This window comes from Triticum urartu, chromosome 1A, assembly GCF_056163025.1.
Source record: "Triticum urartu cultivar PI428250 chromosome 1A, HENAU_Tu73, whole genome shotgun sequence".
In the NCBI taxonomy this organism is placed as follows: domain Eukaryota; kingdom Viridiplantae; phylum Streptophyta; class Magnoliopsida; order Poales; family Poaceae; genus Triticum; species Triticum urartu.
In genome coordinates, this window is record NC_141873.1 from 272577692 (window position 1) to 272599634 (window position 21943).

Consider the following 21943-nt stretch of genomic DNA (forward strand, 5'->3'; position numbering starts at 1 on the left):
ACTTCTCTTGTTGAGGAACAAACTTCGTCTTGGGGTATTGATCTTCTTCCCACTCAACTCCATTGGCATTGAACTTTTTTTCAAAACCAACACCTTGATTCTTCCGGTGCCTTCCTTGCTTGCGTACAATTTCCTCGAATTGCTTACTTCCGGCAAGGCTCTTGTAAACACCTTTCTCTATAATTCCCTTCAATAAGCTATTTTCTTGCTCAAGTGTAACTTGGCTAAGAGAATCATTAGTGGAATCAAGAGAACTACTAGAAGCAACAATATTGGATTTAGCATGATTATTGTCACTACTAGAGGAAGAATCTTTCTTGTTCTTGTTACTAGACTTGACTTGAGGCATGTAAGTGGATAAGAGTAAACGCTTGGTAATGTAAGAAGAACTTTTCTTACGAAGATCATCATTTGTTGCTTTTAAGAACTCATGCTCTTGCTCAAGGTTGAGCTTTTCAAAGCGTAATTTCTCATGAGTCCTTAAAAGTTCTCGATGATCTCCTAAGATAGTTTCATGAGCTAACTTAAGAGTGTTTAGTTCTTTAGTTAGAGACTCAATCTTCTCCTTATCATTGTCATTCGTTTTATCTTGATTAGCATGATTAATTGACGTTTCATCACAGTATTCATCACTAGAGTTGTCAACAAGTAAATCATCATCACCTAACAAGTCATCTTCATCACTATTGAAATCAACATACTCGGGGTGTGATACCATTGGGCCATTAGCCATGAAGCATATTCCAACTCCTTCATTTGGTGAGTCAAATATGCCGTAGGAGTTGGTTGTCACAAGTGCTAGACCGGCAACACCTTCATCTTGAGTATATTCGGAGTCGGAGTGATAGCTTCTCTCGGAGTGGTTGTAGGAGTCAGAGCCGGATACCCATTCACCAACATGAGCTTGATGTCTTCGTTTTGTGTAGCTCCTTGATGACTTGTCCTTTCTTTCTGAATCTTTGCTTCTCCGTGAGGGTCTTCGTTCATAACGATCATCTCTACTCCTTCTTTCTCGATGGTGATTCTTCTCTTCTACTTCTTCTCTTGGGAGAATCTTCTCTTCTCTTGTAGGGGGCCGTACACTCATTGGAATAGTGTCCAGGCCTTCCACAATTGTAGCAGTTTCGCTCTCGACTAGATCTTTTGTCATTGTAGGACCTTGACTTGGAGCTTCTCTCTTTGCTTCTACTCTTGTAGAACTTGTTGAAGTTCTTCACCATTAAGCTCAATTCTTCATTGAAGGTTTGTTTCTCACTCGATGATGTGGGGGCTTCACATGAGGCTTTGTAAGCACCACTTGATTTGTTGTGAAGTTCCTCTTTATCCTTGAGTGACATCTCATGAGCAACAATTCTTCCGATGACTTCCGTTGGCTTGAGATCTTTGTAATTTGGCATCATTTGGATCAATGTGCACACGGTATCATATTTTCCATCCAAGGATCTTAGGATCTTCTTGATGATGAATCTATCGGTCATCTCTTCACTCCCTAAGCCGGCAATCTCATTTGTGATTAGAGCAAGCCTGGAGTACATTTCAGCAACACCTTCACCATCCTTCATTTTGAACTTGTCAAGTTGACTTTGAAGCACATCCAATTTGGATTCCTTGACGGAGTCGGTACCTTCGTGCATATCAATCAAAGTATCACAATTTTCCTTTGCATTCTCAAGACGGCTGATTTTGTTGAATTCTTCGGGGCACAATCCGTTGAAGAGGATATCACAATCTTGAGCGTTGTATTGCAGCATTTTCAACTCTTCCACGGTGGCTTCACGGTTCGGTTCTTTCCCGTCAAAGAATTCACCTTGCAAGCCAATACACACAATAGCCCAAACAGCGGGGTTATGTCCAAGAATATGCATTTTCATCTTATGCTTCCAACTAGCAAAATTAGTGCCATCAAAGTAAGGACCTCTACGTTGATAATTTCCCTCGCTAGATGCCATACTCTCCTAGGTTGTGAAACCAAGTCTATGACCACCAAAAGCTATGGAAATCAAAGCAAATGGAGACCAAAGCTCTGATACCACTTGTAGGATCGAAAGTATGTCTAGAGGAGGGGTGATTAGACTACTTGACCAAATAAAAATCTAGCCTTTTCCCAATTTTAGTTCTTGGCAGATTTTAGCTATCTTAGCACAAGTCAAGCAATCTCCACACAATTCAAGCAAGCATGCAAAAGAGTATATGAGCAGCGGAAAGTAAAGCATGCAACTTGCAAGAATGTAAAGGGAAGGGTTTGGAGGATTCAAACGCAATTGGAGACACGGATGTTTTTGTCGTGGTTCCGATAGGAGGTGCTATCGTACATCCACGTTGATGGAGACTTCAACCCACGGAGGGTAACGGTTGCGTGAGTCCACGGAGGGCTCCACCCACGAAGAAGCAACCTTGTCTATTCCATCACGGCCATCGCCCACGAAGGACTTGCCTCACTAGCGGTAGATCTTCATGAAGTAGGCGATCTCCTTGCCCTTACAAACTCCTTGGTTCAACTCCACAATCTTGTCGGAGGCTCCCAAGTGACACCTAGCCAATCTAGGAGACACCACTCTCCAAGAAGTAACAAATGGTGTGTTGATGATGAACTCCTTGCTCTTGTGCTTCAAATGATAGTCTCCCCAACACTCAACTCTCTCTCACAGGATTTGGATTTGGCGGAAAGAAGATTTGAGTGGAAAGCAACTTGGGGAAGGCTAGATATCAAGATTCATATGGTTGGAATGGAATATCTTGACCTCAACACAAGTGTAGGTGGTTCTCTCTTAGAAATGTGTATTTGAAGTGTAGGTATGTTCTGATGGCTCTCTCTACGAATGAAGAGTGGGTGGAGCAGTATATATAGCCTCCACAGAAAATCTAACCGTTACACACAATTTGCCAAACTCGGTGGGACCGAATGGTTAAACTCGGTCGGACCGATTCAGCAAACTTAGTGACCGTTAGGATTTTCATTGGGACTGAGATGCAACTCAGTAGGACCGATATGGTTAGGGTTAGGGCATAACGTAATCTCAGTGTGACCGATTACACAAACTCGGTGGGACCGATTTTGGTAATAAGCTAACCAGAGAGTTGGTCAGGCAAACTCGGTGAGACCGATTACACAAACTCGGTGGGACCGATTTTGGTAATAAGCTAACCAGAGAGTTGGTCAGGCAAACTCGGTGAGACCGATTACACAAACTCGGTGGGACCGATTTTGGTAATGGACATACACAGAGAGATTACAATCCCATCTCGGTGAGACCGAGATCCCTATCGGTGAAACCGATTTGCTAGGGTTTGTGGCAGTGGCTATGACATCTGAAACTCGGTGGCGCCGGATAGATAGAATCGGTGGGGCCGAGTTTGACTTTTGGTTTAGGTCATATGTGGATGTGGGAAGGTAGTTGAGGGTTTTGGAGCATATCACTAAGCACTTTGAGCAAGCAAGCCATTAAGCAACACCTCATCCCTCCTTGATAGTATTGGCTTTTCCTATAGACTCAATGTGATCTTGGATCACTAAAATATAAAATGTAGAGTCTTGAGCTTCAAGCTTGAGCCAAACTTTTTGTCCTTAGAATTTTGAGGGATCCACTTTCCTCATCCATGCCATGCCATTCATTGAGCTTTTCCTGAAATATTAATCTTGGAATAATGTTAGCTCAATGAGCTATATGTTGTTAGGAATTACCAAAACCACCCAGGGATAGTTGCACTTTCAGCACGGTTTGGTCACACAAGATTTGCATGCACGCATGTCACGCACGTACTTGTCGAAGGCGTGCTCGAAAAAGGGCGATGAGGTCGGCTAGTGCGCGTTGGTCCATGTGCCTAGAAAACAACTAATCCCAGTTGCTGTAAATGTCGTGTGTGCTTTAATTCCGGGCTAGTGGATGGACACGAATGTGACGTACAAGGAACCGCCTGCCAGCTCCCTAATCTCTATCTCTACTCTTATAATAATAATAATCTATCTATCTATCTCTATCTCTCTTCTACTACTCTTATAAAAACAGAGTTGGTGAAGATGGTGTGCCTGCCATCCTGCAATATAGGTCGTCCGATTTATATCTGACGGATAGGAAGAAAACTATGGCAATTTTGCAAAAAGATACCCACACCCCTCTCCACATTTGCAAATAAGGCCTTCCCTCATTCATCCTTTTCTCTCACGAGATAAACTACTCATACAAATGCATATTGATGTTACGTGCAACGATTTAAGATAGGAATAGGAAAGGAAATGCATCTCATTCAAGATGCATCTCATTCAAAGGGCATCTCCTTTCCTATTCCTACTCATAGGATTTAATATATATGTCACCTCATTTCCTATGACTTTCCTATTGCTATGATTTTCCTACCCTATGAACCAAATGAGGCCTGAATGTATCTGTGTCGATCGATTGCTAAGCCTACATTTTAGGAGCTTGAGCTATTGGCCGATCGACGATGGATTGGACCTATAAGCATACCATGAGCTCATCAGCCCCAACGTTTCTCTTCGGTGAGTGTTTTGCACGTACTATAGCTCGCACTGTAGCTAGCCTACTAACACCAAGAATCATCAAACAAGCCATGTTGATATGATAAACAATTCAAACTTACATCTAAGCATGCCATATATTACATCAAAAGCTGGTGAGGATACATCTGTTTCCATAACTCAGAGAGGGTTCGCATGATTCACTATCAAACAAAAGTAGCAAGTACCGCCCACACAACAAAGTGCACTAGCCCTAAGATGGTTTGATAACACGCATCGTTCTAGTAATTAAACACAATGAAAACTACCTTGAAGGATTAGTGAGGGAGTCCTGGATTAGGGGGTGTTCGGGTAGCCGGACTATACCTTCAGCCAGACTCCAGGACTATGAGGATACAAGATTGAAGACTTCGTCCCGTGTCCGGATGGGAATTTCCTTGGCGTGGAAGGCAAGCTTGGCGATGCGGATATTCAAGATCTCCTACCATTGTAACCGACTCTGTGTAACCCTAACCCTCTCCGGTGTCTATATAAACCGGAGGGTTTTAGTCCGTAGGACAACTTCATCATACAACAATCATACCATAGGCTAGCTTTTAGGGTTTAGCCTCCTTGATCTCGTGGTAGATCTACTCTTGTATTACCCATATCATCAATATTAATCAAGCAGGACGTAGGGTTTTACCTCCATCAAGAGGGCCCGAACCTGGGTAAAACATCGTGTTCCTTGCCTCCTATTACCATCCGGCCTAGACGCACAGTTCGGGACCCCCTACCCGAGATCCGCCGGTTTTGACACCGACATTGGTTCTTTCATTGAGAGTTCCTCTGTGTCGTCTCTTTTAGGCCCGATGGCTCCTTCGATCATCAACAGCGATGCAGTCCAAGGTGAGACTTTTCTCCCCGGACAGATCTTCGTCTTCGGCGGCTTCGCACTGCGGGCCAATTCCCTTGGCCACCTTGAGCAGATCGAAAGCTACGCCCCTGGCCATCAGGTCAGGTTTGGAAGCCTAAACTACACGGCTGACATCCGCGGGGACTTGATCTTCGACGGATTCGAGCCACAGCCAAGCGCGCCGCACTGTCTCGATGGGCATGATATAGCTCTACCGCCGAACAGCGCTTTGGAGGCCGCACACGCACCGGTTCCGACCATTGACTCGGAGCCTACTGCGCCGATCGAGGATCAGTGGTTGGACGCTGCCTCAGGGGCTGCGATCTCAGAGGCGATCGAGCCGAACTCCAGCTCCGCACTCCGCATGGCCCGTGACTCCCAGGAGCCGGATTCCTCTCCGAACTCCGAGCCCCCCGCGCCGCTGCCGATCGAATCCAATTGGGCGCCGATAATGGAGTTCACCGTCGCGGACATCTTTCAGCACTCGCCCTTCGGCGACATCCTGAATTCTCTGGCCGGACTAGGTCAGCAAGGTTGGGATACGGACGATGAAGAAATTCAAAACCCACCCACCACCCACTTCGTAGCCACTGTCGACGACTTAACCGACATGCTTGACTTCGACTCCGAAGACATCGACGGCATGGACGACGATGCAGGAGACGAACAAGAACCAGCACCTGTAGGGCGCTGGAAGGCCACCTCGTCATATGACATATATATGGTGGACACTCCAAAGGACGGAGATGGCGATGGAACAGCGGGGGACGATACCTCTAAGAAACAGTCCAAGCGCCGGCGTCAGCGGCGCCGCTCTAAATCCCGCCAAAGCAAAAACGGTGATTCCGGCACGGGAGATGATACTACTCCGGATAGCGCCGAAGAACACCCCCTCCAGCAAGATTCAGCACAGGAGGACAGAGAAGCCAGCCCTCACGAGAGGGCGGCGGACCAAGAGGTTGAGGACGATAATTATATGCCTCCCTCCAAAGACGAGGCAAGCCTCGACGATGATGAGTTTGCCGTGCCAGAGGATCCCGCCGAACAAGAGCATTTTAAACGCAGGCTTACGGCCATGGCAAGAAGCCTCAAGAAAAACCAGCAACAGCTTAGAGCTGATCAGGATTTGCTAGCTGACAGAGGGACTGAAGTCCTTGCGGCCGAAGAGTATGAACTCGAACGCCCCTCCAAGCATTACCCAAAGCGCAAGCTGCTACCCCGACTAGAGGAGGAAGCACCTACATCACCAGCGCATGACATGGCCGACCGGCCACCTCATGGTCGCGACAGAGAGGCCTCTCAGCCCTCCACTCAAGCCATGCCCCGGCGCCGCACCAAGCATACTAAGGCACGGGAAAATGCACCCCACCTGCGCGACATACTAGAGGACAAGGCAAGGCAAACAAGATCGATCTACGGATCGCGCAGGCGCCCCACGGCATGTGACGGTGATCGTCACTCTAGATGCAATGAATCCGGCCGGGCCGAACTCAACAGACAAAGCTCCTTCGAGATGCGTCGTGATATAGCCCAATACAGAGGCGCCGCACACCCACTATGCTTCAGAGATGAAGTAATGGATCATAAAATCCCTGAGGGCTTCAAACCCGTAAACATCGAATCGTACGATGGCACAACAGATCCTGCGGTATGGATCGAGGATTATCTCCTTCATATCCACATGGCCCACGGTGATGATCTACACGCCATCAAATACCTCCCACTCAAACTTAAGGGACTGGCCCGACATTGGCTCAACAGCTTGCCAGCAGACTCAATCGGTTCTTGGGAGGACCTGGAAGCCGCATTCCTTGACAACTTCCACGGCACTTATGTGCGACCACCGGACGCCGATGACCTAAGCCACATAATTCAGCAGCCAGAGGAATCGGCCAGGCAATTCTGGACATGGTTCCTAACAAAGAAAAACCAGATAGTCGACTGTCCGGACGCAGAGGCCTTAGCGGCCTTCAAGCATAATATCCGCGACGAGTGGCTTGCCCGGCACCTGGGACAGGAAAAGCCGAAATCTATGGCAGCCCTCACGACACTCATGACCCGCTTTTGCGCGGGAGAAGACAGCTAGCTAGCTCGCAGCAACAACTTAACCAAGAACCCTGGTAATTCGAATACCAAGGACAAAAGTGACAGGTCGCGTCGGAACAAACAAAAGCGCCGCATTACCAGCGACAGCAACGAGGATACGGCAGTTAATGCCGGATTCCGAGGCTACAAATCCGGTCAACGGAAAAAGCCATTCAAAAGAAATACTCAGGGCCTGTCCAGTTTGGACCGAATACTCGACCGCTTGTGCCAAATACATGGCACCCCTAAAAAGCCAGCCAATCACACCAACAGGGACTGTTGGGTGTTCAAGCAGGCAGGCAAGTTAAGAGCCAAAAACAAAGACAAGGGGCTGCATAGCGACGACGAGGAGGAGCCCAGGCCGCCGAACAACAATGGGCAGAAGGGATCTCCCCCGCAAGTGCGGACGGTGAACATGATATACGCAACCCACATCCCCAAGAGGGAGCGGAAGCGTGCGTTACGGGACGTATATGCGATAGAGCCAGTCGCCCCAAAGTTCAACCCATGGTCCTCCTGCCCTATCACCTTTGATCGAAGGGACCACCCCACTAGCATCCGCCATGGCGGCTTCGTCGCATTGGTTCTAGACCCAATCATTGACGGATTTCATCTCACAAGAGTCCTCATGGACGGCGGCAGCAGCCTGAACCTGCTTCACCAGGATACAATGCGAAAAATGGGCATAGATCCCTCGAGGATCAAGCCCACCAAAACGACCTTTAAATGTGTCATACCAGGTGTAGAAGCCAAATGTATAGGCTCAGTCACACTGGAAGTGGTCTTCGGATCTCCGGATAACTTCCGAAGCGAGGAGTTAATCTTCGACATAGTCCCGTTCCGTAGTGGCTATCACGCACTGCTCGGGCGAACCGCATTCGCAAAATTCAACGCGGTACCGCACTATGCATACCTCAAGCTCAAGATGTCAGGCCCTAGAGGAGTAATCACGGTCAATGGGAACATTGAACGCTCCCTCCGAACGGAGGAGCACACAGCAGCGCTCGCAGCAGAAGTACAAAGCAGCCTCTCTAGGCAGTTCTCCAATTCGGCCTTCAAAAAGCTGGACACTATCAAGCGCGCCTAGAGTACCCTACAACAAGACTGTCTGGCACGTTCTGAGCTAGCGTAGCAATGCAGCCCCAACCCTAGCCCTTGCGATATAGCGAAACTAGTGCTTCGCGTACATAACTACGCTCTTGAAATACCATGGGCACAGGGGAAGGGGCACTATCACGGCACGCCCGAAATACGGCTTAAACCGCACCAGGGGCTGCCGGATTCCTTTTTTTCTTACTCTCAGGACTCCATACTTTGGATGACCCGTTTGGCAATTCAACTACCACACAAACGATGCAAGATCCAGGAAAGTAGACAAGCCATGCCGCATTATGGAACTCCCAGGTGGTCTCTATTGCGAGCAGTATACCTGTTTTTTAATACAATTCCGCGGCCTGCCCCTGGCCAGGACATGTTAAATAGTCCAATTTCTTTTGCTTATCGCACTATTTGTATCGTTCCACTTTCATAGCAGCCTTTCTATAAACAATGCATAGCTTTTTGTCTATTTTTTGCATTATCCTCTTTTTATATATATGTTTATCAATAACATGTTGCATCCGTACACTGTGGTACGGCAAAAATACGCCAGGGGCTTCAGTACCCATCAATATGGCGTGAGAAGTCCGTACACTTTCACAAGTGCGGCACCCCGAACTTATAGCACTATATGCATCGGCTCTGAATCATGATTTGGGTCAATAGTTGGGTTTGCCCGGCTCCTATGTTTTGGTGCCTTATGTTCCGCTATATCGGCTAAGGTAGCACTAGGAGAACTACTGCGATTGTGCCCCAGTTGAGCTGGGCTGAGCACCTCAGTAGAGAAAGCTAAAACTGACTGTCATGATGAGGCAAGAGACTGGTCGCTGTTCGAGAGGTTTTTCGAGTCCTTAAAGACTTATGCCGCTTCGAGCGAGGAACCGGCTTTGTCCGTCCAAGGCGTGGATAGCGCCCCGAACTCGGTCTTCCGAATACTAGGGGCTTCGCCGAAATTTAAAATTATAGAGTTCTATGGCTAAGTGAGAGTGTTCAAGCATTATAGTCCGATTGCCTTGTTCGTTGTGCTGAGCGCCTCCCTCGACGGACCCAATCATGGGGAAAAGAGCGCTCAGTTTTATCCCGAACACCCCAGCACTAGTGGCATGGGGGCAGAAGCCGACGACTGGCCATCTCTCAATTTTTTGATAAACGGCCGCACAGAAAGTAATATTTTAAATTCAAGCATTGCTTAGCGCATATGAACAAGTTTTCAGCACACAAGATAACACGAGCGAGTTCATTCAAAAATTACATCCTTGGTGCATTCATCCGCCATAAGGCGGGCACCGGCCAGAACATCCTTGTAATAGTTCTCGGGCTTGCGATGCTCCTTCCCCGGCGGCGGCCCGTCCCTCACAAGCTTCTCACCGTCCAGCTTACCCCAGTGCACCCTTGCACGGGCAAGGGCCCTACGGGCACCTTCAATGCAGATGGAGCGCTTGATGACCTCGAGCCTTGGACAAGCCTCCACCAGCCGCCGCACCAGTCCGAAGTAGCTCCCAGGCAGGGCCTCTCCAGGCCACAGCCGAACTATGAAGCCCTTCAGGGCCTGTTCGGCCGCCTTGTGGAGCCCGACCAGCTGCTTCAGCTGGTCGCTCAAGGGCACAGGGTGTCCGGCCTCAGTGTACTGAGACCAGAACACCTTCTCCGTCGAGCTGCCTTCCTCGGCTCGGTAGAATGCGGCGACATCAGATACGCTGCGGGGAAGATCTGCGAATGCCCCTGGAGAGCTCCGGATGCGGGTAAGTAACAAGTAGTTTACTTTTATATGTCTGCTTTGCATAGAGAATACCTTACCCGCCGCTATCTTTTTCACCGCATCCAATTCCTGGAGGGCCTTCTGGGCTTCGGCCTTGGCAGATTTGGCAGTTTTAAGCGCCGCAGCAAGCTCGGACGCTCGCGTCTTCGAGTCAAGCTCCAAACTCTCACGTTTTTTCATGAGAGCCTGAAGCTCTTGTTGCACCTCGCCGACCTGCGCCTCAAATGTCTCCCGCTCGGTGCGCTCCATGGCCGCTTTCTTCTCGGCCTCGGACAGCGCCTGCTTGAGGGTCGCCACCTCAGTTGTGGCCCCTACAATAAGTAGTATACTCCTATCATTTTTTGCAATTGCGTCTTCTTATAGGCATTTTTTTCTATAAGGTATCTCTTACCTTCTTTCTCCTCGAGCTGCCGTTTGGCAAGGCCGAGCTCTTGCTCAGTCCGCTCGAGGCCCTGCTTCAGGGCACCCACCTCCGCAGTCAGTGCGGCGGTGGCCAGCAGCGAAGCCTGCATACGTATATTGACTCCTTTTTAGTTAGACTCCTGCGATATTTAATAGATCCTCTATTCGGCTTTTCTTTCCGAACGCCAAACAGAGCATCAGGGGCTACTGTCTATGCGGTAATATTTTTACATATTTTTACTTACCTCGAAGCCTGTTAGAAGGCTAGCACAAGCTTCAGTCAGTCCGCTTTTGGCGGACCGAACCTTCTGGACCACCGTACTCATAATGGTACGGTGCTCCTCGTCGATGGAGGCGCCCTTAAGCACCTCCAGTAGATTGTCCGGCGCCTCCGGTTGGGCGGAGGACGCCGGCTCAATAGGCTTGCTCCTCTTGGCAGGAGTTCGCCTGCCGCGGTCCGGAACCGTTGATGATTCCGGCGCGGTGTCCGACTTAAAGCCGGACTTGGAGCCCTGGGGGGTCTTGTCCCTTTACTCCTGGAGTCCGGGAGGTCGCCTCGCGGCTCCTCCTGGAGTCCGGGAGGTCGCCTCGCGGCTCCTCCTGGACCACCTCCTCTTGCCCCGGAGCTTGTCGCGACGCCACTTCGGCGTCATCCACAGCACAGGGGGAGGCAGCGGGCGGAACTGAATTCACGTCCGATGAATCCAGGGAGCCGCTCGATGACTTGTCGAGCCCGTCCTTGGGCAGGCTGCATGATTATATTCGACATTAGGGAAAGTTGTGCAACAAAAGGAATATCATGAGTTACTCTGGTATCCGAACACTTACGATTTCGCCGGACGCTTGGCCCTGTCCGGCCACTCCTCTTCGTCCTCGTCGGCGTCGGGGGCGTAGTCCGGCGGACAGGTTTTCCTCTTCTTGGACCCTTCGGCCTCCCCTACTAGGGCGGCCTTCCTCTTCTTTCCTCCCCCCGCTGGAGTGGGAGAGGTATCTTCTTCCTCCTCCTCGTCTTCACGGGAGGAGTGCATCTCGGACTCATCGGACGACGAGTCCGACACCACCATATGCCGGGAACTCTTTCGAGTCCCCGTGGCCTTCTTATTCTTGGCCTTCTTCTCCGGCACCACATAAGGTGCCAGAACCAGCAGCTTCACTAGGAGAGCAGGGGCTGGGTCTTCGGGAAAGGGAGCCGGACAGTTAATCAGTCCGGACTTCGCCTGCCAATCCTGTCAAAGGTGAGGGAGTTTAGATCCCGCATAGAGTCAAACTATGTAGAAAACTTAACATCCTGTAAAATATGAAAATATTTTACCTCACCAGCAGGACGCTGCGAGCTGAATCCGCGGTCTTCGGAGGCGGATGTGGGAGCCTCGGCGCCTTTGGCTAGCCCCTTCCAGACATCTTCGTGCATCGTGTCGAAGAGCCCGCTCAGAGTTCGGTTGTCGGGTGGTAGGTGCGACATATGCCAACGGGTGGCTTATCTGTGTGGGAACCAGTAAGACATCGCCGGTGCCTGGAAGCGGGATGAGGCGTAGACACGCACGCCGACGGCTCTTACCCAGCTTCGGGGCTCTCCGAAGAGATAACACCCCTACTGCTGCTCTGCGGGGTCTCCGCATGCTCACTAGATGAGTCGAGTAGCTACACAACGCTCCTTGAGCTGTTTGGGGGAGGAGGAGGAAGAAAGGGCACGGCTAGCCTGCTTCTTCTCCTTGTATCGTCTCTAGAACTAGCAGGGGATCGAACCCTTTGCATGGGTGCCCCGGGGGGTTTATATAGGCCTACCCCCCCGGGGGTACAATGGTAATCCGGCTGGGCGCGGGGCCCAGCCGTTTGTGACTGCACTCGCCGGCTTCTGCGCCGACTACTGGGGCCCGCCGGCTGGTGGGTCCCGCCGGCTGTCAACTCCTTGGTCACTGTGGCTTCATCTTGCTGACGTGAGCTTCATCGTGGTAGGCGCGGCTACAGTACCGCCGCCTGCCGGGTGATCGTTGTAGCCTTACCGCGTCTTGTCTCCTTAATGGGGCGTCCTCTTCGAGGGAAGCGGCGAGCCGGCTGGCGGAGCCGGCTCCGTCTTGGGCTGGCTGGTTGGAAGCGCGGCCGCCTTCAGCTGCCTCCCTGCTCTAAGGGGCCCACCGCCTGTGGGCCGCGCTGGCGGCCCGTCGTGGGTGACGCCAGGGTCAACATGGCAACAGTGCTGCGCCGGACGGGTCATGCCTACCTCGTACAGCGCACTGTGCCAGGCGTGCTCCGGGATTCGGGGGTGGCAGGCTCTTCTGTAGCCATGCCCCGTCGCACCGCCGTTAGGTGGGTGCAAACTTTGTGGGTACGGTCTTGACTACTTTATGGGGAGCCGGCTTGATGGAGTCGGCTTTCTCGTAGCTGGCTTCTTGGAGTCGGCCCTCTCATGAAGGTTGAAGTCGGACCGCCTTCCCAAAGCCGGCCTAGATCGCAGCCGGCGGGGGGAAGGCGGCCCCGTGTCTTGGATTTTTGAGAGCTAGGCGGGCTCGTAATTTTTGCAGAAGTGCCAGGGGAAGCCGGCTAGGCTACCCATGGCCATTTACTCCGACATCGGTGCTGCGCCAGGTTGAACTCCCACAAATTGAAGTCCCATTCTTGACACAGAAGGATCCGGCGGACGAGCATGACCTAGACTACGTTGACAAGCTTGAGCTGCTTGTTCACCAGGGACTGGATGCATTTTTGCACTCCGGTCACCTCTTCTTCGTCGCCCCATGACAAGCCCATCTCCTTCCAGGACGTGAGCCGCGTAGGGGGTCCGGATCGGAATTCAGGGGCTGCGATCCACTTCGGATCGCATGGCTCGGTGATGTAAAACCACCCTGACTGCCACCCCTTCAAGGTCTCCACAAAGGAGCCCTCGAGCCATAGGATGTCGGCTATTTTGCCCGCCATGGCACCTCCACACTCCGCCTGGTTGCCGCGCACCACCTTTGGCTTGACGTTGAAGGTTTTGAGCCAGAGGCCGAAATGGGGGCGGATGCAGAGGAAAACCTCGCACATGACGATAAACGCCGAGATATAGAGGATGAAGTTCGGGGCCAGATCGTGGAAATCTAGGCCATAGTAGAACATGAGCACGCGGACAAATGGGTGGAGAGGAAAACCCAGTCCGCGGAGGAAGTGGGGAAGAAATACTACCCTCTCATGGGGCCTTGGGGTGGGGAGAAGCTGCCCCTCCTCAGGAAGCCGGTGCGCGATGTCTTTGGACAGGTATCCGGCCTTCCTTAGCCTTTTGACATGGCCCTCCGTGATGGAGGAGACCATCCACTTGCCTCCCGCTCCGGACATTGTTGGAGAAGGTTGAGGTAGGAAGTGCGGGCTTGGGCGCTGGAGCTCGGGTGCGCAGAAGATGGATAGGCAAAGGAGGAAGAAGGTGTAGGTAAAAAGGTGGATCCTTATCCCCTTATATGAGCGGATGCGACTATGCGTCCCCACCAGCCTAGTAAAACTCGCTTGCCTCCCAAGCGTCGTGATAAATGGCGCGGTTGGGTTACCCACGTCCGTATTGATGAGAATCCCGTAAATGGGGGACACGATCTCTGCTTTGACAAGACGTGCCAAGGAAACCGCCTCGCAAAACACGCTGAGGTGGAAAAGTGAAAACGATTCGAATAAAGGCTTGGCCGTAGTGTGATGTCACGCTGCAGAATACGTCAGCAGATTAGATTTGTGTTAATATTATTCTCTCTGTGGCAATACATGGAAAATTATTTTGTAGAGCCGGACACTACTCTTGGTGTTTACAAACTTTTATGAAGAATTTGGAGGAGGAACCCGCCTTGCAATGCCGAAGACAATCTACGCGTAGGACTCGTCGTCATTGAAGCCTAGTTCAGGGGCTACTGAGGGAGTCCTGGATTAGGGGGTGTTCGGGTAGCCGGACTATACCTTCAGCCGGACTCCAGGACTATGAACATACAAGATTGAAGACTTCGTCCCGTGTCCGGATGGGACTTTCCTTGGCGTGGAAGGCAAGCTTGGCGATGCGGATATTCAAGATCTCCTACCATTGTAACCGACTTTGTGTAACCCTAACCCTCTCCGGTGTCTATATAAACCGGAGGGTTTTAGTCCGTAGGACAACTTCATCATACAACAATCATACCATAGGCTAGCTTTTAGGGTTTAGCCTCCTTGATCTCGTGGTAGATCTACTCTTGTATTACCCATATCATCAATATTAATCAAGCAGGACATAGGGTTTTACCTCCATCAAGAGGGCCCGAACCTGGGTAAAACATCGTGTTCCTTGCCTCCTGTTACCATCCGGCCTAGACGCACAGTTCGGGACCCCCTACCGAGATCTGCCGGTTTTGACACCGACAATTAGCGTGACCAACTATTTCTTGTCATCGATCTCTCGGGCAATGACCACAGCATGGACATCGGCATGTTATCGATCTCTGGGGCGATGTCCACAGGACGGACCGCGACATCGGAATCAATCTCTAGGGCGATGTCCACAGGACGGACAGCAGCATCGGAATTGATCTCCGAGGCAATGTCCACAGGACGGTCCGCGACATCGAAAACGATCTCTGGGGCATTGTCCACAGGACGGACCGCAACATCGGAATCATCAAGGATGTCCACCGGCACCTGCACAACCCTAACATATTAGCAAGCACATTGCAAATAATCATAAACCACACCTATGGTAAGCCATTTTTTTACCTTATGTAGCTCATCGGGGGATCCCATCCCTCTGGGGGCCATCGCCTTGCCAGGGAAATACTGCTCCTGAATGGCAACTATCTCCTCAAACTCAGCCTTCGGCCTCTCATAGGTGGCCATTAGAGTTTTTGTGGTAGGCATGATGGGGCCCTTGCTGTTCTTCCAGCTTTCTTTGAGGAGTTTGTCCGCCGACGTCGTCAACTCTTTAGCCAGTGCTTGTTTCTTGGAGTTCTTCGTCTCCATGGGTTGGCCCGCCAACATGGCCAACTCATTGGTTGGTGCTCGCTTCCTGGAGATCTTTGTCTCGAGTGGGTTGTCCGCTGGCAACTCTTTGCCTAGTGCTCCAGGATCCATCAATAAACTTACAAACAAAAAGTAATCGATAGGAAACAATAATCACAATGAAAACGGGAAAAGAATAGGCTGTGAGAATCGGTCGGTGCTTCACAAAAAGAAGATTCTTGGAATGAAAATATAGTAGCATCACAGATTCACCCACCTTTCTTTCATCGTATAGAAAAGAATGGCAGAAGTGAGTAGCCTGGAGTGAGATTTTCTTCAAGGGCAGAAAGGGCTTCAACAAGCGTTCCGGCGAAATGGTGGTTGCTTCGTCCAGTGCAACTTCGAGTCCACTTTACCACTGCTGGTAAAGGTGTAGGTTTTGTGATATGACGGGTCATGATACATCTCCAACGTATCTATAATTATTTATAGTTCCATGCTATTATATTATCTGTTTTGGATGTTTTATATGCATTAATATGGTATTTTATATTATTTTTGGGACTAACCTATTAACCTAGAGCCGAGTGCCAGTTTCTGTTTTTTTCCTTGTTTTAGAGTTCCGCAGAAAAGGAATACCAAACAAAGTCCAAACGGAATAAAACCTTCGCGATGTTTTTTCTTGGACCAGAAGACAACCAGAAGACTTGGAGATGAAGTCGGAGGAGCCACGAGGTGGCCACAAGGACGGAGGGCGCGCCCCCACCCTTGCGGGCCCCTCTTGCACCCTCTAACCTAGTTTCTTCACCTATATATTCCCATATATCCCCAAACCAACCAGGGGAGCCACGAAAACTCTTTTCCACCACCACAACCTTCTGTACCCGTGAGATCCCATCTAGGGGCCTTTTCTGGCGTCCTGCCGAAGGGGGATTCGATCACAGAGGGCTTCTACATCAACTCTATTGCCCTTCCGATGAAGCATGGGTATTTTACCTCAGACCTACCGGTCCATAGCTAGTAGCTAGATGAATTCTTCTCTCTCTTTGATTCTCAATACCAAGTTATCCTCGATGTTCTTGGAAATCTATTCGATGTAATACATTTTTGCGGTGTGTTTGCCGAGATCCGATGAAATATGGATTTATGATCAGCTTATCTATGAATATTATTTGAATCTTCTCTGAATTCTTTTATGCATGATTTGATATCTTTGTAATTCACTTCGAATTATCGGTTTGGTTTGGCCAACAAGATTGGTTTTCCTTGCAATGGGAGAAGTGCTTAGCTTTGGGTTCAATCTTGTGGTGTCCTTTCCCAGTGACAGTAGGGGCTGCAAGGCACCTATTGTAAAACATGGGGTTTTCATCATATTGTTTGAGTTAATTCCTCTATATCATGTCATCTTGCTTAATGCATTACTCCATTCTTTATGAACTTAATACTCTAGATGCATGCTGGATAGCGGTCGATATGTGGAGTAATAGTAGTAGATGCAGAATCATTTTTGTCTACTTGACACGGACGTGATGCCTATATTCATGATCATTGCCCTAGATATCATCATAACTTTGCGCTTTTCTATCAATTGCTTGGCAGCACCCACTGTATTATTTGCTATCATCAGAGAAGCCTCTAGTGAAACCTAGGGCCCCCGGGTCTATTTTCCATCATACAAGTTTTATTTTCCATCATATTAGTTTCCGGTCTACTATTTTGCAATCTTTTACTTTCCGAACTATATACCAATAATACCAAAAATATTTACTTTACTGTTTATCTATATCTATCAGATCTCACTTTGCAAATAACCATGAAGGGATTGGCAACCCCTTTATCGCGTTGGGTGCAAATTGTTGTTTGTTTGTACAGGTATTCGGTGACTTGTACGTTGTCTCCTACTGGATTGATACCTTGGTTCTCAAAATTGAGGGAAATACATACTCTATTTTGCTGCATCACCCTTTCCTCTTCAAGGGAAAAACCAACGCAAGATCAAGAAATAGCAGGAAGAATTTCTGGCGCCGTTGCAGGGGAGATTTACACCAAGTCAAGTCAAGATTTGTCTCCCATCAACTTGCCAATTTCTGGCGCCGTTTCCAGGGGGAATCTACATGAAGTCAAGCCATACCAAGTGCCCATCATAAACTCCATCTATTGCATTACATTATTTGCCATTCGCCTCTCGTTTTCCTCTCCCCCACTTCTAAAATGATTTTTGAAAAGATTTGCCTTTTTAGTCGCCTTCTTTCATTTGTCTTTTTGTTTCTGTTTCCATGTGCCTTCTATTTTCTTGCATCTTTGCTTGCTAAAAATCTATTGATATGGATCCACTTAAAGTTTTCTGCTAGGATCATCTTCGATGTATATGTGTTCATGCTGAAACCCCAACTATTTTAGTTGAGGGAAAAATCTTTAGATGAGCATGCTCATTTTGTGCGTCACCGTTTGTCTGAAAAAGGGAGACTCTTATGGAATCAAATAAACAATTTGATGTGTTATGCTTGGAATCTTTATGAAATTTTTGATTTTACTTGTCGCTCTAAGAACCCTAAAAACACCTTCCCTACCTATGTGAGTTTAATGATAATGAAATCTTATCTTCTTATGAAAAGGGTGTTTATAGCTACTATGATATCGAACAAACTGAAGAATTTGCTGCTTTTAAGGGTTTTCATGAAGTTGCTTCTTTGATTGAAAAGTGTGATATTACTCTCAACAAATCTGAAAATTCTGATATATATACTTAAATATTGCTATGAAAACTATGCTCATAATGCCTATGTTAAGGAATTTATTGAGAGAATGACTGTTGCTTTGGAGGAAAATAATGATATGCATGCATCTACAAATAATTATGATTCCAATCATTTGATTGAAATATCCCTTGATGAACATGATGCTTGCTATTCTTATGGCCATGATGCCAATATTTGTGGAGATGAATTTGCTATAGTTCCTTATGTTAAACATGAGATTATTGCTATTGCACCCATACTTGACAGTTCCTTGAATCAAAAGCATGATTGCAATGATGTTATTCTAAATTCGATTAATGTAAATTGTGTTAATGATACGCAAAACCCTAAGCTTGGGGATGCTAGTTTTGCTATGTCCACTACTTGTTGCAATGATCATGATTGGGGTGATTCTTCTTATGATCTTGAAAATTTATCTAAACGCCATGATGAATATGAGATTGATAATAATGTTTGCAATAATATTGAAAGTGATCTTGGAAGAGTGTCAACTTTAGATGGGTAATGTTCAATCTATTGAAGTTTTTGATAAAACTGGGTTTGGAGAGGTCGTGACTTTAATTAATGATAATCCCACTATTTTGGAAGAGTGTCAACTTTGCATGCATGTGGATCATGTAGAGAATATGTTTTGTGATAGCTATATTGTTGAATTTGAATATGATCCCGCATGTAATTATTATGAGAGAGGAAAATATGGTTGTAGAAATTCTCATGTTACTAAATTACCTCTCATTATGTTGAGATTGCTATTGTTTCTTTCTTCTTCCTTGCATATGGTAGTTTTTGCTTGCCTTGATAATTTGTTTGCTTATAAAATCCCTATGCATAGGAAGAATGTTAGACTTAAACTTGTTTGTCACATGATATATGATGCTCTTTTTGTGCTTCAATTCTTATCTTTCATGTGAGCATCATTGAAATCTCAATGCCTAGCTAAGGGCATTAAACAATAGCACTTGTTGGGAGGCAACCGAGTTTTATTTTTGTTCTTGCTTTTTAAGTGCTGTTTTGCATTAAATAATTTATCTAGCCTCTGGTTAGATGTAGTTTCTATGTTTTAATTAGTGTTTTTTCTAGGTAAGACCTTTGGGATAGCTTACGGTGATAGTTGATTTGATCTTGCTGAAAAACAGAAACTTTTGCACCCAGTGACATAATTGATCTGAGCTTATGGAACGCGATAAATTCTTGAATTTTTTACACAAGATTAATATACCAATAGCCCAGGTTGTCCTAATTTTTCAGAATTTTTGGAGTTATAGAAGTACTCGGGGATTACAGATTGCTACAGACTATTCTGTTTTTGACAGATTCTATTTTCTATGTGTTGTTTGCTTATTTTAATGAATCTATGGCTAGTATCGGGGGGTATGAACCATGGAAAAGTTGGAATAGAGTAGATATTACACTAATATAAATAAAGAATGAGTTCACAACAGTAACAAAAGTGGTGATTTATTTTCTTATACTAACGGAGCTTATGAGATTTTCTGTTGAGTTTTGTGTTGTGAAGTTTTCAAGTTTTGAGTAAGGATTTGATGGACTATGGAATAAGGAGTGTCAAGAGCCTAAGCTTGGGGATGCCCAAGGGACCCCAAGGTAATATTCAAGGACAACCAAGAGCCTAAGCTTGGGGATGCCCCGGAAAGCATCCCCTCTTTCGTCTTCGTCTATCGGTAACTTTACTTGAGGCCATATTTTTATTCACCACATGATATGTGTTTTGCTTGGAGCGTCTTGTATGATTTGAGTCTTTGCTTTTTAGTTTTCCACAATCATCCTTGCTGTACACACCTTTTGAGAGACACACACATGAATCGTGATTTATGAGAATACTCTATGTGTTTCACTTATATCTTTTGAGCTAGGCAATTTTTCGCTATGTGCTTCACTATACCTTTTAGAGCACAGCGGTGGATTTATTATATAGAAATTGATGAACTCTAATGCTTCACTTATATTATTTTGAGAGTCTCTAAACAGCATGGTAATTTGCTTTGGTTATAAATTTAGTCCTAATATGATAGGCATCCAAGAGGGATATAATAAAAACTTTCACATAAAGTGCATTGAATACTAAGAGAAGTTTGATTCCTTATGATTGTTTTGAGTATGAAGATGGTGATATTAGAGTCATGCTAGTAAGTAATTCTGAATTTGAGAAATACTTGTGTTAAGGTTTGTGATTCCCGTGGCATGCACGTATGGTGAACCGTTATGTGATGAAGTCGGAGCATTATTTATTTATTGATTATCTTCCTTATGAGTGGCGGTCGGGGACAAGCGATGGTCTTTTCCTACCAATCTATCCCCCTAGGAGCATGCGCATAGTACTTCATTTCGATAAGAGCAGGGCGGTGGCTTTATTTATATAAATTGATGAACTCGCATGCTTCACTTATATTATTTTGAGAGTCTCTAAACAGCATGGTGATTTGCTTTGGTTATAAATTTAGTCCTAATATGATAGGCATCCAAGAAGGATATAATAATAACTTTCATATAAAGTGCATTGAATACTATGAGAAGTTTGATTCCTTATGATTGTTTTGAGATATGAAGATGGTGATATTAGAGTCATGCTAGTAAGTAATTGTGAATTTGAGAAATACTTGTGTTAAGGTTTGTGATTCCCGTAGCATGCACGTATGGTGAACCGTTATGTGATCAAGTCGGAGCATGATTTACTTATTGATTGTTTTCCTTATGAGTGGCGGTCGGGCACGAGCGGTGGTCTTTTCCTACCAATATATCCCCCTAGGAGCATGTGTCTAGTACTTAGTTTTGATAACTAATAGATTTTTGCAATAAGTATGTGAGTTCTTTATGACTAATGTTGAGTCCATGGATTATATGCACTCTCACCCTTCCACCATTGCTATCCTCTCTAGTGCCGCGCAACTTTTGTCGGTACCATAAACCCACCATATACCTTCCTCAAAGCAGCCATCATACCTACCTATTATGGCATTTCCATAGCCATTCCGAGATATATTGCCATGCAACTTTCCACTGTTCCGTTTATTATGACACGTTCCATCATTGTCATATTGATTTGCATGATCATGTAGTTGACATCGTATTTGTGGCAAAGCCACCGATCATAATTCTTTCATACATGTCACTCTTGATTCATTGCACATCCCGGTACACCGCCGGAGGCATTCACATAGAGTCATATTTTGTTCTAATTATCGAGTTGTAATTCTTGAGTTGTAAGTAAATAAAAGTGTGATGATTTTCATTATTAGAGCATTGTCCCATGTGAGGAAAGGATGATGGAGACTATGATTCCCCCACAAGTCGGGATGAGACTCCGGACGAAAAAAAAGAGGCCAAAAAAACAAGAGAAGGCCCAAATAAAAAATGAGAGAAAAGAGAGAAGGGGCAATGCTACTATCCTTTTACCACACTTGTGCTTCAAAGTAGCACCATGATCTTCATGATAGAGGGTCTCCTATATTGTCACTTTCATATACTAGTGGGAATTTTTCATTATAGAACTTGGCTTGTATATTCCAATGATGGGCTTCCTCAAATTTCCC